A 25,847-nucleotide genomic window follows, 5' to 3' on the forward strand; every position below is an offset into this window, starting at 1 on the left:
GTCAAATTGTTGTCATACAACTGACGTTATTGTGAGAACTGCACTTTTTCTTTTTATAATATTGATGAGTAGCTCCGAATTCGAAATGCATCAGTTTACTGTACGAGGCTTTTGGAATCATATCTGACCGAGGTTTTAATGGCCTGTGAATCTCAATGAAGGTTCAAAAAGATAAAAATTTGGTTACAATTATCGCTAGGCTTGAAACTTCCTGGCAGATTAAAACTGTGTGCCGGACCGAGACTCAAACTCGGGACCGGATTGTTAGGCTTGCCAGCCAGCCAATGGTAGTGAGGGTACACTTTACCACTTCTAATGGGGTTCTTTTCTCTCATAACTGTCATAGATCTTATGCAGCAAAACCGTCACCTTATTGCTGCAGTTCGTTGATAGCAAATTCAGTAACTTTTGCTGACAGCGGTTTCATGAAGAGTGTTTTATATTAGCCGTGCACATGGGTGTGAAACGTTTATCCAGCAAGTACAAGAGACTAAAACTGCCCAATGCTGACGCATTGTCTTAGCACGTAAAATCATACAGAGTAGCGTGATTTATACGAGTGGAGTTACTGGGCCCGCATCTCGTGGTCGTGCGGTAGCGTTCTCGCTTCCCACGCCCGGGAAAGTCATTCTGGAGGCGAACCACGGCCGAGTTCTACCAGCAGTGCCTGAAAGACGCACTCGACGCACCAGCAGACGACCAGCAATACCTGCCGCGAGTGAGGAGAATCAAGGCAAAACTCCTTCAAATAAAGAAACAGCAAATAAGAGGCGTCCTCACAAGAAGTAAAACATATGGCGATGTGGATGAAGAGCCACTCACCATGCACCACCTAAATAGGGAAAGGGAGAGAGGCGCAGGTAAGTGTGTAAATGAGCTTCAGGACAAGCAAGGAAAGATGCTCACGACGAAAACGGAGTTAACAAAACACATCGAGGACTATTTCCGAGACATGTTCCGTCGAGAAGCGACAGACGACGCGGCAACTGCTGAAATCCTCCAGCAGACGAGGAGCGTGCTCACAGACGCAGACAGGGCGTTGCTGACAGAAAATGTCGACGTGGATGACATCAAAGAAACGATGAGGACCAGCGCAAGAGGAAGAGCACCCGGCGCCGACGGCATCCCGCTCGAGTTCTACCTCGCATATTGGGACGTGCTAGGAGAGCAACTCACGGAAATGGTGAACGAGATACTTGATGGGGCGGAAATTCCACCTGGGCTGACCGAAGGGACCATAACACTCATCCCTAAGAAGAGAGCCGCCCGCCGCATTGAAGAGTTTCGTCCGATTACGCTCCTCAACGCCGACTATAAAATAATAGCGAAATGCATCGCAAACAACCTGAAATCGGCGATGAGGAAAGTCATCAGTCCGTGGCAAACATGTGCGGTACCAGGGAAAAATATATTTGACGCCACATGCACCTACAGGGACATAATAGCACAGGCAGCCACCACCAGAAGCGCAGGTGCCATAATTTCGGTGGACTTCAACAAAGCCTTCGACAGGATCGACCACAAATATCTCGTAGAGACACTAAATAGACTCGGGTTTGGGCAAAAATTCATCGCAATCATCCATAAGATACTAAGTACTGCGAGATCGACAGTAATAATCAATAGTTGGGAAACAAAACTGATAAAACTGGACAGATCCGTGCGGCAAGGCTGTCCATTGTCAATGGCTCTATTCGCTATAGCACTGGACCCACTGCTGCGGAAACTCACAAACGACATCAGAGGCTTCTCCGTAGGAGGCAAAGCAGTAGCATGTATAGCCTACGCTGACGACCTAGGCATCTTTATTGAAGACCAGGAAGATATTGGGAGAGTAGAAACCATCATGAATACATTCCAAAAAGCGTCAGGCGCCCAAACCAACCCCAGAAAAACAGTGCTACTGCCGATAGGGAATCAACGACTCAAACCAGACAGCCAATGGTATAAAATAGCAGAAAGCCATAAAGTTCTTGGAATATATATACAGTCTTGTCCACTTAGAATGGCCGCATACAACTGGAGGGACGTGCTACACACCATAAGAGGTCTCTCCAGACAGCACGCGAACCGGAAGCTAACAATCCACCAGAAAACAGAACTGATAAACACGACGATCCTGTCGAAAGCTTGGTACCTGGCGCAAATCTTAAGCATCCCGACAGAAATTGCGCGAGCACTAACGAGCGCAGTGTACTACCTGTTGTGGCGTCGAAATATATTCAAAGTGGCGCAAGCAACGTGCTCGCTGCCAACAAAAGAAGGGGGAATGGGTCTAGTTGATATAAAGACCAAATGTGCAGCCCTTCTACTGAAACGAACGCTCGCCATCCAGGACAAAAACCCTGACAGCGTCACAGCCAAGATAATTGGAAGATACAAACCCGCATCACAAGAAGCGCCGGTCGACACGAGACACATTCCCTGCAGAATGCGACACGTCAGGCTGCACTACGCCAACAAAAGTTACGTTCTGGACACCGTGGCGAACCCCAGCCACAGAACAGCCAAGAGAATATACTGGGCCCTCAGGGGGAAGCCGGCAAAAAACAAAATTGAACAAAAACTCCCGCAATACAATTGGAAACAAATATGGGGGAACGTCTCAGAAAACGTGCTACCTAAACATGCGAAGGAGACATGGTACAAAATAATTAACAGAACGGTACCAACCAACCAAAGACTGGCGGAGATAAAACTCGTCGCAAGTGACAAGTGTGACGTATGTGGCATGACTGACACCCTCGAACACCGATTCACGTGCGGGAATGCCATCAACATCTGGGAAGCGTGCCAGCAGATGGTGGCCCACATCAACAGAACGGCGCCGGGAAGCATCACAGTGGAAGCAATCACCGCCCCAGACTGCAACCCATTTCCACGACCCAAGCGACTGGCGACTCTCTGGATCCTCGCCATGACGGCACACGCCATCGTAGCGCGGAGGCAGACCGACCGGCTGGCCTTCCTGATGGACCTCTGGGAGGAGAACAAGACGACCCAGCAGCACAGGCGATACCACGAGAACTTCAAAAACTTCCTGCAGATTCCACTGCAGACAGCGATAGCCAGAGTCCTCCCCAGCCTGTGACCCTCAGCACCGCCACCAGCCACCTCACCACACTCACCACAAGAATAACGTGTGCAGTGATAGTGAACAAGTGCAACACAAAAGATAAAGAGCTTTCTCTTCTCGCATCATGAAGTATAGTAGTATAAAGTGTTTCTTCCTAGTGGAATCAGTGACACAAAGTGCTCCTTAGTGGAAAGTGCCAACTACTCATTATTATTAGATATTTTGACTTCCTTTACTTTGTGCCTATAAAATTCTATTGATTACTCACACTATCCTTTCTGCTTCTCTTATGTAATATGACAAAATTTTCTCTCTTCTTCAATTAGGTATATTCTGTAGTATATGTAAAAAAAAAAAAAAAAAGTTTCTTCCACTTCTGCTCCACCTATCATGGTGACGGTCCTTCATACTGTCCCACTAAACAGTGTAACTAGAGGAAGAGATCAAACCAGGATACACAATGTGCCTGTGTCATCACATGTGCATCACATACAGAAACATAAACTCAAATCAATGCAACGATGCCAAATATAAACTGTTATGCCTGTCCTGCAATGTCTACCCCCCTCAAAAAAAAGACGACAAATGGCCATGTAAAAGGGTTTAAGGAACAAACAATAAGAGAAAAACGAAAACATATAAAATGACAATAATATTAACCATCACTAGGATAATAGATTAATAGAATAAAATGTCTTTTTTTAAATGTATCGTTGTTAAAATATTTAAATAAATATATATGGTTACAAAAAAAAAAAAAAAAGATTCCCGGCGGGGTCAGGGATTTTCTCTGCCTCGTGATGGCTGGGTGTTGTGTGCTGTCCTTAGGTTAGTTAGGTTTAAGTAGTTCTAAGTTCTAGGGGACTGATGACCGTAGATGTTAAGTCCCATAGCGCTCAGAGCCATTTGAACCATTTTTTTTTGGAGTTACTGGTTTATTTACGGCACACTTGTTGGGCTGCATTGTTATACTTAATTTCTTAGGATGTTCCGGGTGTAAGATTACGTGCAAACTATTTCACTGCCCCAGAGGACCACATTCCAGCAAACAACAAACCGACAAGAAAGATAGACGTTGGTAAGGAAAGTAAATTTTACAATCTTTTCCTTTGTTCTGAGTTTAATGTTGTCTTATTCTGTTTATGTTTCTTATGTAACGATTAAGTGTCAAACATACCTTTCCTTTTAATGACACTAGAAGATAACACTTTCATGGCCTGGCGCAGTAAGTTACACTGCGTTACTTAACTACGCTACAACGTACTAGCAATTATTTAATGAAACGTTTCTGGGTTACGGGAAGAGTATACACGTTGAAAACCTATAATTAAGGTTCGTAACTTTTTGACGATGCTATAAATAATACAAATTGTTATTCTGAGCAATCTAGACTGTGAATGTTACATTTTGGTCATGAAATAATTCCCTCGTGAAGAAACGTATGTTTTCAGGTACCGCAGACATCGTAGGCATTTTTTTAAATGGCCCTTACTGGTACCTGCCTTACTATAATTAGGGAAAGCGTAAATGAGAGCATTCAAACAGAGATTAGAATCTAAGCGCCTGCGAAGCAATGCCTAGACCACAGCGCCATCTAGCCGAATACATTGTTTATTCTGGAGTCAAGGGTAGACAGCTACTATGCTATCAGATATCTCAGGAGACGGTTTCATGGACAATACCACGAAACTTTCAGTCTTTTGTTCAGTAGAAAATAGACGCAGTAAATGATTGAAGGTTCGATCGTACAGGATATCAAGCGGAAAATTTGCCTGATTCGAGATTTCTTGGTGGGAAGCATGCAGAATGTTATTTTAGATGGAGTTTCGTTGGAAGATGTAGAAGTACACTACTGGCCACTAAAATTGTTACACCACGAAGATGACCTGCTACAGACGCGAAATTTAACCGACAGCAAGAAGATGCTGTGATATGCAAATGATTAGCTTTTCAGACCATTCACAAAAGGTTGGCGCCGGTGGCGACACCTACAACGTGCTGACATGAGGAAAGTTTCCAACCGATTTATCTTACACAAACAGCAGTTGACCGGCGTTGCCTGGTGAAACGCTATTGTGATGCCTCGTGTAAGGAGGAGAAATGCGTACCATAACGTTTCCGACTTTGATAAAGGTCGGATTGTAGCCTATCGCGATTGCGGTTTATCGTATCGCGACATTGCTGCTCGCGTTGGCCGAGATCCAATGACTGTTAGCAGAATATGGAATCGGTGGGTTCAGGAGGGAAATACGGAACGCCGTGCTGGATCCCAACGGCCTCGTATCACTAGCAGTCCAGATGACAGGCATTTTATCCGCACGGCTTTAACGGATCGTGCAGCCACGTCTCGATCCCTGAGTCAACAGATGTGGACGTTTGCAAAACAACAACCATCTGCATGAAAGTTCGACGACGTTTGCAGCAGCATGAACTAACGGCAAAACGTCGTTTTTTTCGGATGAATCCAGGTTCTGTTTACAGCATTTGATGGTCGCATCCGTGTGTGGCGACATCGCGGTGAACGCACATTTGAAGCGTGTATTCGTCGTGATGGTATGGGGTGCCATTGGTTACACGTCTTGGTCACCTCTTGTTCGCATTGACGGCAATTTGAACAGTGACGTCACATTTCAGATGTGTTCCGACTCGTGGCTCTACCCTTCATTCGATCCCTGCGAAACCCTACATTTCAGCAGGATAATGCACGACCGCATGGTGCAGGTCCTGTACGGGCCTTTCTGGATACAGAAAATGTTCGACTGCTGCCCTGGCCAGCACATTCTCCAAATCTCTGACTAATTGAAAACGTCTGGTCAATGGTGGCCGAGCAACTGGCTTATCACAATACGTCAGTCACTACTCTTGATGAACTGTGGTATCGTGTTGAAGCTGCATGGGCAGCTGTACCTGTACACGCCATCCAAGCTCTGTTTGACTCAATGCCCAGGCGTATCAAGGCCGTTATTACGGCCAGAGGTGGTTGTTCTGGGTACTGATTTCTCAGGATGTATGGACCCAAATTGCGTGAAAATGTAATCACATGTCAGTTCTAATATAATATATTTGTCCAATGAATACCTGTTTATCATCTGCATTTTTTCTTGGTGTAGCAATTTTAATGGCCAGTAGTGTATAACAGCTTGCACGGGTATTGATTGGAACGGTCACTTAGTCCCAGCCGAAAGGTAAAACAAGTGGCAGATCACTTCGGTTTATTGACAGAGAGTAGAAAAACGCAATCAGTCTACAAAGGAAACTACTAACAAAATACCACTGCGACCCACCGTAGAATACACTGGTCAGCCAGAACATTATGATCACCTACACAATAGCCGTTATGTCACTTTTGGCACGGATAACAGCGACGACGCATCGTGGTATGGAAGCAATGAGGCCTTAGCAGGTCGCTGGAGGGTGTTGGCACCACATCTACAGACACTAGTCACCTAATCCCTTTAAATTCCTTAAATTCCCGAGAGGGGAGGGGGGGGGGTTGCATCGCCAACTCACGTAGGGCTGTGAAATAAAATTCGGAAGTCGGTCGCCCGTTGCTAATGTGACTTATCTTGGCCATTTCGTGTGAACGTTCTGCGTAAAGCCGGTTTGACATAGCAGAGCCACCATTTAAGCTTTGAATCCTACACACGTTGACGTCGTTGGCACTGACGCCATGTTTCTTCAGTTTCGCATAACAGTTCTCATCCCGCAGGTCGATAACGCTGAGCTTCCATGGGCCCCCTACTGCGTCATGTCTTTTGTCATGGCAGAGCGATGGTGCAGATGTAAGCCTGGTGGTCTGTAAAGACCATAGGCCACACCTTGGCTTCAATCGTCGCCTTGCATAGCCCACGTGACACATACACCCTGTCTAGTCGATTTGCTGAGTGGCTTGTAAAGTTCGTATATCCGCGACCGTCGGCGTGCGTCATTTCCCAGGTGTTATGCAGTGCAAGATCCCGGACCAGCGTCTGCAACGCCGGGCAAGGAACGAAGTGTGGGCGTCGGTCCTCTGGCCACAGAAAGCAGTCGCCGCCTACAATACAATTCACCTGTAGTCATCGAAATAGCGGACACTACCTCTGTGTAAAATGTTGTGCGTTTGTGTCTCTTCGTCGTGCCAGACGGTGCGTAAACGTTCATCAAGCGGACATGCCCTACAGTCCGGACTACACCAGGAATGGATGGTAAGTATTCCACATCTACCGCCATTATTCCTTCTCGTATCAGTATGGCTATGCCACCGCTACCGTCGGAACCAGCTAACGATGAATGTCACAACCATAAAACTCAACGTGGACATCGTTTCGTACCTCCTGCATAAAAACTATGTCGACGTCTGCTGCCCGCAGCATATCTTGTAGCATTTGGATCTTTACTGGGGTACGAATACCATTGATGTTAACTGTACCAATACGGTAGACGTGTGATATCGTAAGGTTGTACACTGCTAGGAAGTCACGCACCAACGAATCGGCTGTCTACGGAGCATACTTGCTGGAGCAGGACATACGACACAACCTCATTGGCCGCCATGGACTAGGTTCCCTGCCGACTCGTTGTCGGTGGGGAGCCAATGACTAAACATCGACCTACTGCATCTCATTAGTTAGGTCAGTTCTAGTGCCCAGTAGCTCCTAATGAACTGATGAGGACTCTCGCTGTTGACGGGCATTTATCTGTAGATGGGACGTCATCCTGCTGCGTAATTGTATCCATCGCGTCGCTTTGATGTGGCGGCTCCTTCATGGTCTGTAGCACGGTCTTGACGAAAGATACCCTTGTGATTCAACCGCATCGAAAGGAATACCTATAACGACTTGAAAATAGACAAGAGAACGTCAAACAGCTGAAAACATCTTCATGTACGTTCAGATCACTGAAATAACAATGATCTCAGCTCATTCCAGACACATTGTGAATTCAACAATCACAAGATGTCAGAACGAGATAGAATCAATGAACATTGGAAGAATATTACACTGACCTCCTAAAAGCTGTAAAAATGTTACAGGCTTAGATAAAGTAAAAAAATTTTGGTTGAAATGTGTAACATCTTCATATGTAGCATAGGCGGAATGCTCCACGGGAAAACTACAATATTATTCCAAAATATCTTCACACCTAATGGAAGGCCGTACTGCTGTGGTTCTGAGTGTATGAATTCCTAAGGGACCACAAATGCGACGTGCCTTTAATAGGTTCCACAACGAAACATTGTCTCTAAATTTGGTAGAAAGTCCGAAGAAATTCTGGTCGTATGTAAAGTACACAAGCGGCTAGACGCAGTCAATACCTTCGCTGCGCAGTGCCGATGGTACTGTTACCGACGACTGTGACGCTAAAGCGGAGTTATTGAACGCAGTTTTCCGAAATTCCTTCACCAGAGAAGACGAATGGAATATTCCAGAATTTGAAACACGAACAGCTGCTAGCATGAGTTTCTTAGAAGTAGATATCTTAGGGGTTGCGAAGCAACTCAAATCGCTTGATACGGGCAAGTCTTCAGGTCCAGATTGTATACCGATTAGGTTCCTTTCAGATTACGCTGATACAATAGCTCCCTACTTAGCAATCATATACAACCGCTCGCTCATCGATAGATCTGTACCTACAGATTGGAAAATTGCGCAGGTCGCACCAGTGTTTAAGAAGGGTTGTAGGAGTAATCCATCGAACTACAGACCGATATCATTGACATTGGTTTGCAGTAGGGTTTTGGAGTATATACTGTATTCAAACACTATGAATCACCTCGAAGGGAACGATCTATTGATACGTAATCAGCATGGTTTCAGAAAACATCGTTCTTGTGCAACGCAGCTAGATCTTTATTCGCACGAAGTAATGGCAGCTATCGACAGGGGATCTCAAGTTGATTCCGTATTTCTAGATTTCCGGAAAGCTTTTGACACCGTTCCTCTCAAGCGACTTCTAATCAAGCTGCGGGCCTATAGGGTATCGTCTCAGTTGTGCGACTGGATTCGTGATTTCCTGTCAGGAAGGTCGCAGTTCGTAGTAATAGACGGCAAATCATCGAGTAAAACTGAAGTGATATCAGGTGTTCCCCAGGGAGGCGTCCTGGGACCTCTGCTGTTCCTGGTCTATATAAATGACCTGGGTGACTATCTGAGCAGTTCTCTTAGGTTGTTCGCGGATGATGCTGTAGTTTACCATCTAGTAAGGTCATCCGAAGACCAGTATCAGTTCCAAAGCGATTTAGAAAAGATTGCTGTATGGCGTGGCAGGTGGCAGTTGACGCTAAATAACGAAAAGTGTGAGGTGATCCACATGAGTTCCAAAAGAAATTCGTTGGAATTCGATTACTCGATAAATAGTACAATTCTCAAGGCTGTCAATTCAACTAAGTACCTGGGTGTTAAAATTACGAACAACTTCAGCTGGAAAGACCACATAGATAATATTGCGGAGAAGGCGAGCCAAAGGTTGCGTTTCATTGGCAGGACACTTAGAAGATGCAACAAGTCCACTAAAGAGACAGCTTACACTACACTCGTTCGTCCTCTGTTAGAATATTGCTGCGCGGTGTGGGAACCTTACCAGGTGGGATTGACGGAGGACATCGAAAGGGTGCAAAAAAGGGCAGCTCGTTTTGTATTATCACGTAATAGGGGAGAAAGTGTGGCAGGTATAATACGCGAGTTGGGATGGAAGTCATTAAAGCAAAGACGTTTTTCGTCGCGGCGAGATCTATTTACGAAATTTCAGTCACCAACTTTCTCTTCCGAATGCAAAAGTATTTTGTTGAGCCCAACCTACATAGGTAGGAATGATCATCAAAATAAAATAAGAGAAATCAGAGCTCGAACAGAAAGGTTTAGGTGTATTCCCGCGCGCTGTTCGGGAGTGGAATGGTAGAGAGATAGCATGATTGTGGTTCGATGAACCCTCTGCCAAGCACTTAAATGTGAATTGCAGAGTAATCATGTAGATGTAGATGTAGAAGGTAATACTTATTAGCTACAATGGAGCTACATACAACTTTAACAATTATCGCTGTGAGTTTCTTACGAACTGTTCACATCTATATTAAGTGATATAGTCAAAAAATAACATATTAGAAGAATAAAAATTTGTATCAGACTGTTCACAGCTTTTCAGCATCATCTTATTATTGATTATTGAATCTTGAAACAGTTGTAGGTTACCGAATGAAATTTTTTGTATTGAATACACCAAAAATTTTGATAGCGAGCCTCGTTACTAGCTCCAAAATACTGTCGAAATTTACGTGTCCTCAACATGGTCAAAACATGGGAAACAAATATATGCATAAAAATTGAGATCATAGAAAAATTCGCGTTAGCCCCCCGTTTGAAAGGTTGGTTGCAATGCACACCACACGTATACTTTCATTTACGACCTCCAGATGGAGTCCCTGGTATTGCTGTGGTTCTGAGTGTATGAATTCCTAAGGGACCAAATTGCGCAGGTAATCGGTCCGTAGGCTAACACACTACTTAAACCAACTGATGCTAAGAACAACACACATGCACACTGAGCCGTGGTGCGCGTTTTCTGGCACGACTATCGATTACCCGGCTCTACTACGATCTTTGCCCCTGTTGTGATCTGGCGGCGAGTATCTGCGGTCGGCGAGTTGGTCCTCGAACTCGCTACGAGACCCTAGGACGTGCCTGAGGGGCCGAAGGAGCAAAACGCGCGGGCTCGACCCGCAGCGGCGTGGCCGGTGTACCTTGCAGGCCGGTCGCGAGTTTGTGGTGCACCTGTCTGATGTCGCATTGCTTTGGTGCCTGTTTTCTCGGAGAGACCCATCGCTCGAGACCATCTCGTAAGTGGTTTTGGTGCCTTCGTTTCGTGGAACCATTTGTGTTGTAGCGACTGTCGCTTGTTGGTGGGTTGTCCTAATGTACGTGTTGTTGAAGTAAGAGCAGCCGACAAGGTGTGTGATCACATGGAGACCAGCAGTCACTACTTCCTTTAAGGAAATCAGCGTCCCCAAGAGATGTGGTAACTGTAAGGGGTTGAAGATATTAAGTCACAGTCTAGTTGTAATTTTCTGCATACCAAGTTTTCACAAGTGGCAGTTACATTGCAGACCTATGCAACAAAATTAAAGTGCACAAAACCTAGTTTTGTTGTGAAGTTCTGCATTTGAATAACGTGATAATGTATGTGTGTTTCTCAGCATGTTATAGTCTTAGGTGGAGATTTAAATTTACCAGATATAGACTGGGACAATCAGATGTTTAGGACGGGTGGTAGGGACAGAGCATCGAGTGACATTATACTGAGTGCACTATCCGAAAATTACCTTGAGCAATTAAACAGAGAAACGACTCGCGGAGATAACATCTTGGACCTACTGATAACAAACAGACCCGAACTTTTCGACTCTGTAAGTGCAGTACGGGGAATCAGTGATCATAAGGCCGTTGCAGCATCCCTGAATATGGAAGTAAATAGGAATATAAAAAAAGGGAGGACGGTTTATCTGTTAAGCAATAGTAATAAATGGCAGATTTCAGATTACCTAAGAGATCAAAACGAAAATTTCTGTTCCGACACTGACAATGTTGAGTTCAAAATGGTTCAAATGGCTCTGAGCACTATGGGACTCAACTGTTGTGGTCATCAGTCCCCTAGAACTTAGAACTACTTAAACCTAACTAACCTAAGGACATCACACACACCCATGCCCGAAGCAGGATTCGAACCTGCGACCGTAGCAGCAGCGCGGCTCTGGACTGAAGCGCCTAGAACCGCACAGACACCGCGGCCGGCCAATGTTGAGTGTTTATGAAAAAAGCTCAAGGCAACCGTAAAATGCGTTTTAGACAGGTACGTGCCGAGTAAAACTATGAGGGACGGGAAAAACCCACCGTGGTTCAACAACAAAGTTAGGAAACTACTGCGAAAGCAAAGAGAGCTTCACTGGAAGTTTAAACGCAGCCAAAACCTCTCAGGCAAACAGAAGGTAAACGTTGTCAGAGTTAGCGTAAGGACGGCTATGCGTGAAGCGAAAGTAAAATTCTATGTACCGACTTGACAGAAAATCCTAGGAAGTTCTGGTATTACGTTAAATCAGTAAGTGGCTCGAAACAGCATATCCAGACACACTGGGATGATGATGGCATTGAAACAGAGGATGACATGCATAAAGCTGAAATACTAAACACCTTTTTCCAAAGCTGTTTCACAGAGGAAGACCGCACTGCAGTTCCTCCTCTAAATCGTCGCACAAACGAAAAAATGGCTGACATCGAAATAAGTGTCCAAGGAATAGAAAAGCAATTGAAATCACTCAACAGAGGAAAGTCCACTGGACCTGACGGGATACCAATTCGATTCTACACAGAGTACGCGAAAGAACTTGGCCCCCTTGTAACAGCCGTGTACCGCAAATCTCTAGAGGAACGGAAGGTTCCAAATGATTGGAAAAGAGCACAGGTAGTCCCAGTCTTCAAGAAGGGTCGTCGAGCAGATGCGCAAAACTATAGACCTATATCTCTGACATCGATCTGTTGTAGAATTTTAGAACATGTTTTTTGCTCGCGTATCATGTCATTTCTGGAAATCCAGAATCTACTCTGTAGGAATCAACATGGATTCCGGAAACAGCGATCGTGTGAGACCCAACTCGCTTTATTTGTTCATGAGACCCAGAAAATATTAGATACAGGCTCCCAGGTAGATGCCATTTTCCTTGACTTCCGGAAGGCGTTCGATACAGTTCCGCACTGTCGCCTGATAAACAAAGTAAGAGCCTACGGAATATCAAACCAGCTGTGTGGCTGAATTGAAGAGTTTTTAGCAAACAGAACACAGCATATTGTTCTTAATGGAGAGACGTCCACAGACGTTAAAGTAACCTCTGGCGTGCCACAGGGGAGTGTTATGGGACCATTGCTTATCACAGTATATATAAATTACCTAGTAGATAGTGTCGGAAGTTCCATGCGGCTTTTCGCGGATGATGCTGTAGTATACAGAGAAGTTGCAGCATTAGAAAATTGCAGCGAAATGCAGGAAGATCTGCAGCGGATAGGCACTTGGTGCAGGGAGTGGCAACTGACCCTTAACATAGACAAATGTAATGTATTGCGAATACGTAGAAAGAAGGATCCTCTACTGTATGATTATACGATAGCGGAACAAACACTGGTAGCAGTTACTTCTGTAAAATATCTTGGAGTATGCGTACGGAACGATTTGAAGTGGAATGATCGTATAAAATTAATTGCTGGTGAGGCGGGTGCCTGGTTGAGATTCATTGGGAGAGTCCTTAGAAAATGTAGTCCATCAACAAAAGAGGTGGTTTACAAAACACTTGTTCGACCTATACTTCAGTATTGCTCATCAGTGTGGGATCCGTACCAGGTCGGGTTGACAGTGGAGATAGAGAAGATCCAAAGAAGAGCGGCACGTTTTGATGTCAGCAGTTTGTTTTCTAACATACCAGTAGTAGAATGTATAGACATTCTGACAGAGCTGATGCACAAGTCTAATGTCAATCCTGTGGAATTGAATGACTTGAGACTTGCCACACAGACCTGCCTTGCACAGAACTATTTCCAGTTCCAAGGCACTCTTTATAAACAATTAGATGGCTTAGCTATGGGTTCCCCTCTTAGTCCACTGTTGGCTGAAATATTTATGGACCATTTTGAACAAAATTTTCTAAAAACAGAACCTTTGAGTGCAAACATCAAATACTGGTTTAGATATGTAGATGATGTCCTGTGTATGTGGACTGGTACTACAAGACAACTCAACACATTCTTGAAAAACCTAAACGGTCAACATAAAAATATCCAGTTCACTATGGAAATTGGCAACAAATCCATAAACTTCTTAGATCTCACCATTGACATCAGTACACACACACATTGTTTCAAAATTTACAGAAAAACAACAACTACAGACACAGTAATACCTTCTTGCTCACAACACCCCATAGCTCACAAACATGCAGCTTTCCACTCAATGGTACACCGTCTCATATCCATCCCCATGTCCAGATATGATTTTAAAGCAGAGTTAGATACAATAAAATTTATTGCCTCATCCAATGGCTACAATCCAGTTCTTATTGACCACATCTTGCACAGGAAACAAAAACGGAAAATTATACCCCTCCTCTATGCCCCACCTGCTTCCCCATCCACTGTCTGCAAGAAATGGTGTACTCTACCATTTCTAGGTAAGGTGTCACAGACTATAGCCAAAGCACTGAAATCCTGCAAGTATAGGGTTTCCTACTATGTCAGGAACACTATAGCCCAGTGTGTTTTTAATAGCAAAGATAAGATCCAGTTATTAGCCAACAGTGGGGTATACAAAATCACCTGTTCTGATTGTGACAAATTTCACATTGGTCAGTCAGGCAGAGACATATCAACTAGGCTGGCTGAACATGAACGCAGCTGGAGGTTGCAGAATTCAGACTCTGCATTTGCTGAGCATGTACTGAGTGAGGGTCACAACTACCAGCCAGTGTCCCATGTACTTCACTTAGCAAACAAAGGCCATAAACTCAACCTGCTGGAAGCCCTGGAAATTAACAAACATCTTGCTCACAGTCCAGATCTCATCCTAAATGACCAGACACAACTCAACACTTCCCCTCTCCTAAACTTCATATAATCATCTTTGTTGTTCATTACTTCCCACACCCTCTCTTCCTACATATTCCCATTTTCCTGTAGTCATTCAGTTGTTTTATTTGTTGCAGTTGTCTTTGTATTCCACATATGCTGTAGTTTCAATAGTTAAGGGTTTGCTTTTAACTTGTACTTGTATTACTGTCCATGTTTAACTCCCCTTGTAGTTGTCTCATCAAATACTGTTCATATTTTACTTTGCTCATTTATTTAATGTAAACTGGTATACAGCCACTGCTTTGATTATAAAGTTAATGTTAAAATGCAGTACCACCACACTCTCAAACTGTAGATTCCCTCAAACACCTCAATTTTCCTGCATTTATTAATTTCTGTTTATCGTATTGATATAGCTTAAGTTCTTCGTGTATTCTGTATTTACATTGACAACTGTCTCTTCTTTTTTAATTGGTTGTGTATCACTCTCCATGTTTCATACCTCTTGATGCAGCCTTGCCTAGTACTAAGTTTATCTTATTTCAATAGTTTTGTTTATCAACAGATACCGTTATATAGGCATGTTATTCTTATATTGTGCTAAAGGTTTTCCTGTCAACTCCATTGTTATTTATGTACTGTTCAGTTTTTACTATTTCATTGCAAAGATGTTACTCACTGTATGTTTCTACTTCACTCTAGATGTGTTACTTCTCTTCCAGTGTTGTCTGCTAACATTTAACTTCTTTGGTGATAATACTCAGTAAATGCCTGAAGATGGCCTTGTAAGCCGAAAACCGGTTAGCAATAAAAATAATATTGTAGAACAAAAGCAAACTGGTGCTTTTCATTTATTATTATTTGGTAAGCGTTACGGAGATGTTTAGCAATCTTAAGTGGCAGACTGTGCAAGAGAGGCGCTCTGCATTGCGGTGTAGCTTGCTGTCCAGGTTTCGAGAGGGTGCGTTTCTGGATGAGGTATCGAATATATTGCTTACCCCTACTTGTACCTCCAGAGGAGATCACGAATGTAAAATCAAAGAGATTCGAGCGCGCGTGGAGGCTTTCCGGCAGTCGTTCTTCCCGCGAACCATACGCGACTGGAACAGGAAAGGGAGGTAATGACAGTGGCACGTAAAGTGCCCTCCGCCACAAGCCGTTGGGTGGGTTGCGGAGTATAAATGTAGATGTAGATGTGGATATTATCTTGAAATTATTTACATTTCATCTTTGTCCACATTGTCGGCCTTAATCATATGTGCAAATATTGTTTTGAAAAATATGAGAGTGTAAAAGTCTGATACTATTTTATAGTTTGTGTATAAGTCTTAGTATAAATGATTTATAGCATTGATATTGCTGCAAAATTTAAGTCGTTTCTATTGAAAGCACTTATTGGTTTCTTTAACTTATATTGTTGTTTACTGATCTCTTCACTTATATTAATTGATGTTTGCTTGGTGTTTGCCGTGTTTTCTGCGGTCTGTTCGTGTTCCAGTTTTCTGCGAGTTGGGGTGTGTGAGAGCGGCCCCACGTTCCGCTTCGGTGCACAGAAGCTGTGACATGTCGTCTAATGGGAACTGACTCCCGCGTTTAGGTGTTGTTTAGGACGGCTGGTCTGCTGCTTCCGGCATTTTAAGTTAAGTCACCTTTTGCCCAGGGCAGACTGGCGTCACTGCCCATTTGATAAACATTTAAAATTTCTCACGTATATTTAAAAAAAATTCAATTTGCTTGCCAATGAATTATAGTAAGTGTAACGTATTGTGCTGGTTGTGTTATTCAAAAATGGTTCAAATGGCTCTGAGCACTATGGGACTTAACGTCTGTGGTCATCAGTCCCCTAGAACTTAGAACTACTTAAACCTAACCTAAAGACATCACACACATCCATGCCCGAGGCAGGATTCGAACCTGCGACCGTAGCAGTCCCGCGGTTCCGGACTGCGCGCCTAGAACCACTAGACCACCACGGCCGGCGTTGTGTTACTGCTCAAAAAAATTTTATCTGTGCCACTTTTTTAAATTACTTCAGTCTGTAATTTACTGTTCATTAAGTAATTCTAATCTGCTGATGGCTTGAGAAGGAAGCTATCTGTCATTTTGGATATTGGCTTTAAGATGGCCACGTGTTGTTTGTATGTCAGCTGTTTTATAAATGTTGTCTTGAATAAATTGTTAATTTATTGATTTGCTAGTTGTTGTGTTTAAGGAGTGACATTATAGGGACTTTGACCTCCCACGCTACTCCCGACTTCCTAAGTCATACCCATCTCCGAGGGAGGACTCGAACCTCCTGCGGGAGGGGCCGCGCAATCCGAGACATGGCGCGCCATACCGCGCTGCCACTCCGCGCCGCGCTGTGCTTCTGAATGACTATCAGTGGCAATTACCTAGTTGCGCTCCAGGCAGCTTGATGAGGCAACATTTCCGGTCTCTCCGTTGGGATTTACTGCACGCCACCCTTCCGTGCTCGTTACTGGAGTGCGTTTAACCACACCAAACATTTCTAAACCACTTTCCTGGTTTTTCACCAGTTCTGTACAAGTCGGAAGTATCAGATTGAAATATGCCCGTGCTACTGCACGACGCAGTCCCATGAATGCTACCACCGCCTATGTGCAACGTCAACGTGCAATAACCACTCACAGGCGGCAGAGGGCAGCACCATCAGCGGTGCAGTCTTTGCCTTTATGCGGAAACGAAAAGGTATATCTGACGTCCAAAAGGGCATAATCATCGGCTTTCTGGCCAAGAGCGGAAGCGTTTCCGAAAAGGCTAAGTTTGTAAACTGTTCACTTGCCGTCTTGGTCAAAAAATACGTTCATAGAAAAATATCGCTATCCAAAGGCGCCAAGGTACCTCAGGCCATAGATGATAGGGTGAACGACGGCTTTGGAGACGGTTACGGGCAAATAGACGTGCAGCTGTTGAGCAGCTGACTGACCAGGTAAACCAAGGGGTTACAACAGTGTATAAAATGCATATTTGAACCATCAGCTGTTTCAAAAAGAAAGATGATGGTTGAAATATGCACTTTATACATTACTTAAGGGCTGTTGGCAGTCACCTTCCAAAAATGGTTACAACAGTGTCTCTTCAACGACCACTCATCGAACGTTGCTGCATATTGATCTCCGCGGCAGGTGCCGTTCACGGATCCATACTGACGGCTGTTCCCTGATGACGATGGCAGGAATTTGGCTGCCAGTACCGCAATTGTACGTCCACTGAATAGTAAGGGAGGCCTTTTCACATGAATCACGTTTTATGCTGCATGGAACAGATGGCCGTTGGTGTCTATGGCCTTACTACAATCTTCAGAAGAGTCCAAGCTGGAGGAGGGGACATTATGGTCTGTTCTCTGGATGATCTCCTCAATCTGGAAGGCACGATGGATCAACTCAAGTGTGTATCTATCCTTGGGGACTATGTCCACACCTAAATGCCGCGCGGGATTAGCCGAGCGAGCGGTCTAGGGCGCTGCAGTCATGGACTGTGCGGCTGGTCCCGGCGGAGGTTCGAGTCATCCCTCGGGCATGGGTGTGTTTGTTTGTCCTTAGAATAATTTAGGTTAAGTAGTGTGTAAGCTTAGGGACTGATGACCTTAGCAGTCAAGACCCATAAGATTTCACACACAAACAAATCAACACCTAAATGCAGTTTCCACCGGCACAATGGAAACTACCAGCAGGGCAATGCGCCGCGTCACACAGCTCCCAGCGTATGTGAGTGGTTCAAAGGGCAGCAGGATGAGTCTACTGAACCCCCCTGCCCACCAGACTCCCCAGATATAAAACCCAATCGAACCCTGTGGAATCATCTCAATCGGCCACTTCGCACGATGGATCCCCAACCGTAAAATCTAGTGCATACGGCTGCGACGTCGGGGCTGACACGGCTCAACATCTCTGCCGGTATCTTCCAGAACTGCACTGACTCTCTTCCTGCACGTCCGCTCTGCAAAAGGAGCATATTCAGGCTTCAGACACGTGGTCACATTAACGTGACTGGACGTGTACATCTTAATGTATTACTGCAACATTATCATAATTTAAGATGTAGATAACAGTTGTTGTTTTATGCCTGGACTACTGGTATACTTGTATTACATTACATTATATTGTATTTCAGATGTCCTCGTCTGAACAGGAAACCAGTAGGTTGATGGATCTAACGCAAAAAATAGAGGAAGAGGAGGAGGCTGCCGAGAGTTTGGACGAAGGCGACGAAGAAGAATGGCTACCTGATGATGACAGGGGTGAGGAGTCTGGTGGCCTGATTTCAGGGAGAAAACGTAGCACTGGCTCAAGTGAGGATACCAACGATGGTGAAACCGACGGCCATATCAGATATGAGGACTTCTACATCGCAAACAGTGGTGTTACCAAGTAGATGAAGAAACGTTCAGGTCTGCAGAAAAGCCAGACCGGGTCGTGGATGATCATCGGTGAGCCTCCCGGACCGAAGAGACAAGCAAAGAATGCAAAGACTACTGAGGAAACCTTTAGTCTTCTCACTATCCCTGATATCGTCCAGATCATGGTCGACTGCACCAACAAGAAGATCGAAAAGTGTGCTGAAAACTAAAGACCAAGACGGAAAGTGTGTGTATACAAATGGACAAACCTGAAGTCAAGTCCCTCCTCAGGCATCTCTGTCTAGCGAAATGAACGAATCTGGAAACTTTTGGACCGCCGGCGGGACTGGTGTTGAGATCTTTTTCATCACGATGATCAGCACTCAACTCAGGTTATTCCTGCGTTGTCCCAGTGTAATGTTGTTGGTTTAATTTTCTATGTAAGCAGTGGTGATAGCCAATAAAAGCGGGTTAAAAGCTGTGAGCTGTCTGGGGAAGTTAACCTTGCATTACTGAGCAACTGTTTCACCAGGTATCCAGTCTAGCTTACCAAATTCCTAACCAGACTAACATTAATTATAATCTTTTAATAGCCATACGACAACCGGTGATATATATATATATATATAAAAGAGAATTTAAGTAAAAACAAATAAATCAGTTTATATTTAGAAATTTATTTTAACATTGATCATTGAAATTTCAGCATATTAAACTTGATTCCTAACTAAGCTGGTGCCTTATTTAGGATTGTGAAAATGTGAGATTGTAATCTTACGGAAAACATCAAATATGGAGCCAAGATTGGGAGACTGCATACAACACTGCATTCATAAAACAACACACAAAGAACGTTGAAACATATTCAAGAGAAAATTAACCACTACCAACCGATTCAATTTTCACCCAAAGAAGTTACGTTCGTAGCACAATCCTGTCTGTCATGTAATTACCACACACTAGTATACTAAATTCATATTAACTCTTTGTGAAATCTTCCCGAAAAGAATAGCTGAGGGCTACTTTGATGATTACACCACATGCTTCAAGTGGTCAACTTGGTTTACACAAAGAGTGTAACTCCACAATAATTTTGATAATTAAAATAAATTAGATCGAAAAGCAATTTACAAAAGAAAAACCTCGAACTGGTTACTATCATCTTACTATTAACATGATGGGTCAAACAATTGTATAAGCACGTGGTACTGGTTTCACAAAGTACACCCCACGTGGGTTGAACATAAAGAAAAGTTGCTATATTGAATAATATTGTCAAGACGAGACGTTATAATCTCACGCACATTCGCATTTAAGATTGATGAACTCAGTTAGAGTTACTGATCAACACGTGGTTCCACTTTACTCACAAAGTAGTGACAAAGCAGCTACCGGACTATATTCTGAACTTCACACGAGAATTACACTGCGCTGCAATTTAAGATAACATTAGATATTTTAGAGCTATACCTGAAATAAAGGTGATTAAGTTTTCAGTTAGGCTGAACTTAAGAAATCCATTGCCCTACGGACTTAGCAGACACGCGCTTAGCCGGAGATCTTACCACTTCAGACGCTCGCCACGGACAGACTGACCTGGTCCCTTTCAGAGGGTGGCTCACAAATACAAACGGAAGTGGCCAGGGGGGCAGCTTCCTATACCAACATGACAAGAGACGGACAGGACCATACTAAGGATAGAAACCTCTTTGCTTTTAGAAAGCGTAGCTACCTGTTCCGACGTTGGTCCTACTGTTCTCTAGCAGACAGGCTTGTCTGCTACCCTCAAGCATGCAACTAGAAATACATTTGCTCGTTCATCCTCTCACACAGAAGGGAAGGGGGATGACAGTATCTTATCATATACAGTATATAAAAGAAAGCGGATGTAGGTTCCGTATGAGACTGTGTGACATGAATTACATATAAACTGTGTTTTAAAGTGTAGTAGTGTGACAGATCGTTCTCGTTTATGTGTAAAAGTAACACGTCCCACTACTCAGTCTCCTCCCAGATAGTCAGAAACGCCACAGTAAATTTAGAAGAGCAATTTATGCCATAAATGACAACAGATTTAAGAAATCAAACATGAAAGGAATCCAACAGAGACCTTTCACCAGGTTTGACGATCTCGGTACTCGACAGGTTTGGCCTTCGCAGGGTAAACTCTCTCCAATCTGCAAAGTCTTCCCGCTGTTCAACAAGAACTTCCTTGACAGTTGCGTTATCGGTAGCAATGTCACGATCAACAAGGAACTGGAGAGTTACTGTAGCTGGTGCTCTTCGATTCAATACATTTCGACAGAGCCAGCCAAGTAGGGCATCAAGATATTCGCCACGTGCGACTCCGAGGTGTTCTAGACCTCTAGCGTGGAGGTGTATGTCGGAAAGCAATCTGACTTTGCTTTCCAGGAGATCAACTCTCCAGATGATGTGGTTGAACGGCTCATAACAAACATTTCTCGAGTGGAATGAAATCGAACAACAGACAACTGGTACATCTGCGTCCCACTGGCCAATACGCTCCAACACAAGCAAAAGATGACCCTGGTTGGAACAATCAGGAAAAACAAAAAGTAACTGCTTGAGACCACTGTCCGCCCAGTCTACAGCAGTACGTTCAGGTTCAGTAAACGAATCAACTTGGAGTCCTACGTCCCATAAAAGAATAAGGTTGTGTTTCTTCTCTCCATGTTTCACCTCGAAGATCTTATCGACGAATCGACTGGGCACAAGAAGAAGCCTGAGGTGATTACCTAATACAATAAGACCAAAGGCGGAACTTTCGATGTGAGCCGAACCTGCAGAAGGTGGCAGCTCAGGATCTTCTTCTCGCTTCTCAACGTGACTGTAATCAATGAGCAAGTGATCTACATCTGCAGCTTGCCTGGGGCAACCTTAACACGTCCACAATTCCTCGCCCACACCCTCCTTCAGTTTCAACTTCGCAAGCCGAGAAGGCATGCAGATTCCTTTCCAAATTGTTGCAGCAGCACCTCAAGGACTTCGCTCCTAGTTGCAGCAGCCAAGCCGTGATTTCTCCTCTGGCGAAAACGTCGAAGAAGAATCTAAGGTGTGAGACGTGTGGCTGGAAGAAGGACAGAAACATCACCTACCGAAGCAAAGCGTGCAGTCATAACATCTGTCTCTAAAAGCATGCGACCTTCCTTTGTCCCCCTTGTGTCCCTGAAGCAACCGCCAACTAAATCCAAGTATTTTGCGAAGAATGAACTAAGTTAAAAATATAGAACTTGCAGGTTTTAGTGCACGTTGGCTTTATTACGTAAGCAGTAATTTGTGACTTGTAAGATGTTAACAGAGTGGTAGAAGTCTTATACGAAAAATAAATGAGGAAGGATAATTGTAGGCATTGGGGTGCATTGCACCCCACCGTTGTATTGTCGGTACATGATCCTCCTTTCTAACGTAGAGTTAAAATGAACATGTTTCAGAGAGCTAATTATCTCCTTTGTGCTTCTGCTTAGCCTTAAATGATTTGTCAGTGCTGATAGGTGGAATGTGATATGAAATTAAAAATAGTAACCGAAATTAAATCCTCAATTATTTTATTTGGTTGACTTACAACTCCGATGACAACAATAAAATATTTCGTGATGATATCATTGTGTCATTTGGCTTACAGAAATGTGCCATTGTTATTATCATAAAAGCGATGTAGAAATGTGTAAACCGACAGTACTGATGAACTAATGCTCACGCAGGGTATAAATGTTTAGAAATGCGACAAAATATGAGAATATATCATAAAAATTAAAAGAGAACATTTACAGATAAATACGTATACGAGGGTTGCCCAGAAAGTAATGCACCTCATTTTAAAAAAATTCTTTATTGAACATAATGAGAATTACACGCACGAAAGTATGATGTTTTATCTACACAGCCTATTTTTCCGTGTAATATCCATCCCTTTCTATAGTGATCCTCCAGTGCGAAACAAGAGCGTATATGCCCTGTGGGTACCAATCCTTGTTCTGGTGGCGGAGGCAGTGATTCACTGTGTGAATCCCTCCTCATCGTCCTCAAGCTGTCTTCCACAAATGACATCCTTTAATGGCGAATGACAACATCAGCTCGCTGCAACATGTCAGGTGTGACAGCCGTGGATGGTCTCCCCCACAGCTACAAATCGTGGAGCTCCGCCGAACCGCCTTCTGATGACCTCACCCTCCGTGCCCAGCGACTAATTGTACTTCTGTAGACAGCGGATGCTCCATAGACATTGCACAAGCGTTTGTGAATATTCCCCACAGTTTCTTTCTCTGCAGTGAGAAATTCCATGGCGGCACGTTGTTTGTAACGTACAGCACCTACAGATGCCATTTTGAAACTGTCCTGAAGCTACGCTATCTGTCGGAAGTGACGGAAACTTGGAGAGCTCAGTCACGAGACTTCAAATAATACATACGTAAGCTTTCGCATTTGTAGCATTGTTTTCGGCTGAGGAAAAAATGCGGTGGATAACTTTTTGGGCAACCCTCGTAGAGTGAAACTGACAAAGAGAGTTAACACAAAGTTGTGTGAGAAGAATATTTTTATAGCAATTAACAGCTGAGCTGTGATTTTGATCTGAAGACACTACATCCACCGACCAGAACCAAGCCGACAAAGTTTCTTTACCAACATCCAACCTCATCAACTAAAGAGACGTTGTTTGTCATGAAAGGAAAGTAAGAGAGAACTGATGAAAATCTTTATTTGCATGAGCCTGGAAAATGAAATGCAAGGAATTTTTTAAAGCAAGACAGAAAACAACATGGATTCTCTGTGAAAAATCTGATGAATCTTATGTCGACAGAAATGGTTGCTTCCACGGGCTCATAGATGCCAGTGCAAAAAATGGTTCAAATGTCTCTGAGCACTATGGGACTTAACATCTGAGGTCATCAGTCCCCTAGAACTTAGAACTACTTAAACCTAACTCACCTAAGGACATCACACACAGCTACGCCCGAGGCAGGATTCGAACCTGCGGTCGTAGCAGTCGCGCGGTTCCGGACTGAAGCGCCTAGAACAATTCGGCCACCGCGGCCGGCAGATGCCAGTTGTTCTCTGAGTGTGCACTCTTTATCATGGTAATTTAAGACAGAGCGATAATGACATGCATCTACTTGAGGTACATGCTAAAGATGGCGAGTCAGTTGAATGTACTGACCACTGGTCCTGCACTTCCAAAAAGCTTATACCTGCGTGGGTGTAAGTTATATATTGGCAGATTTTCGGGAAAGACAAACCACCAGATTACAAATATACACTTCCTCTTGTTTTGGAATCCAGCCATCGTCTGGCAAATTGACTGCAGCAACTTGATACTATCGTTGACAAAACGACTCGTAAAATTATTGATCCTGCGCAGATCTCTTAAGACAGACTGTAAAGAACAAACCGAAAAATTCAAAGAAATAAAAAAAAAATGAGCAATTCAAATGAAAGAAACGTGGCATCGGTAGGATGCTGAAACATGTGCTATGGTGCTTTCCTCAGAAGGAGTTGTTTCAAGGAACATCAAGAACATTTTGAAGAATTTGGGACTGCCTCATCTAAGCACTATGGGACTTAACAGCTGAGGTCATCAGTCCCCTAGATTCAGAAATACTTAAACCTGACTAACCTAAGGACATCATACTCATCCATGCCCGAGGCAGGATTCGAACCTGCGACCGTAGCAGCCGCATGGTTCCGCACTGAAGCGCCTAGAACCGCTCGGCCACCACGGCCAGGGACTGCCTTAAAGGATCTTCAATTGAAGACAGAAACCAGCTTTACTACAGAGATTTCTAACATGTTAGATGAATTATCTGGGAGAATTGGGTTTGTGTGTTGCAGTATAAGGTGACAGAGCGGTCACGAATGGCGAGGTTGGGAGGCAGACAGAGGCGTGGCTCGTGAGAGATACGGTCACGCGTAACACACTTTAACAGTTGCAGCGGACAGCTGAAAGGAAAAGACAGGTACAACGATGTAACCGTGGTGGGCTGTCCTGCGAATAGTCACTCGGGCGCCTCCCTCCTGCTGTGTGAACAGAGAGTCCAATGTTACAAACTGGAGGAATAATAATTTTTACACTAATTGGGCTACGAGAATTCCAACTGAGGCCTTCCAGTATCTATTAAAAAGAACTCATTCCAAAATTTTACAGTTAAGTCTCAGTAAACTAGACAAGTTTGAATGTTGTACATTTTTCTAAAATAGGGTTATTTAATATTGCTCTCGAATCCAAGATGACTCTGGACAATGTTATATGTAACAATCAAAAGATATTCTTACACGCATTAATATATTAACTTCCTGTAATAATTATGGACATGATTTGTCAGTGACAGCAATAATTGAGAATGCTGAGTACACTAGCTAAGTTAGATGTAGGTAAGTGATGAATGTAACATATACACGTAGTAAGTGAAGCGCATGTGGTTACGTTGGACGTCCTCTAACTACCTTATTATCCAAACATCAAGTCTAAGATTTTTATGGTAGTAAGACATGGGCTTTTTAAAACTCCAGTCAACAAAAATAATTACATTTTAAGATAAACGCTTGCTATAGTAAAACTACCGGCACCAGTGGAAAGAGCGTAAGAACTGGTGCTCACTTTTATCTTTATTATTGGTTGGTTGTTGGTTGATTTGGAGGGGGGAACCAAACAGCGAAGTCATTGGTCCCATGGGATTAAAGAAGGAGCGACTTAGAGAAATCATGGAAAACCTATATCAGGATAGCCGGGCGCTGGTTTGAACCGTCGTTCTCACGAATGCGAGTCCAGTGTGCTAACCACTGCGCCTCCTCGTTTAGTTATCTGCTATTGTTAATG

Source organism: Schistocerca americana, chromosome 3 (assembly GCF_021461395.2).
Source record: "Schistocerca americana isolate TAMUIC-IGC-003095 chromosome 3, iqSchAmer2.1, whole genome shotgun sequence".
NCBI lineage: Eukaryota > Metazoa > Arthropoda > Insecta > Orthoptera > Acrididae > Schistocerca > Schistocerca americana.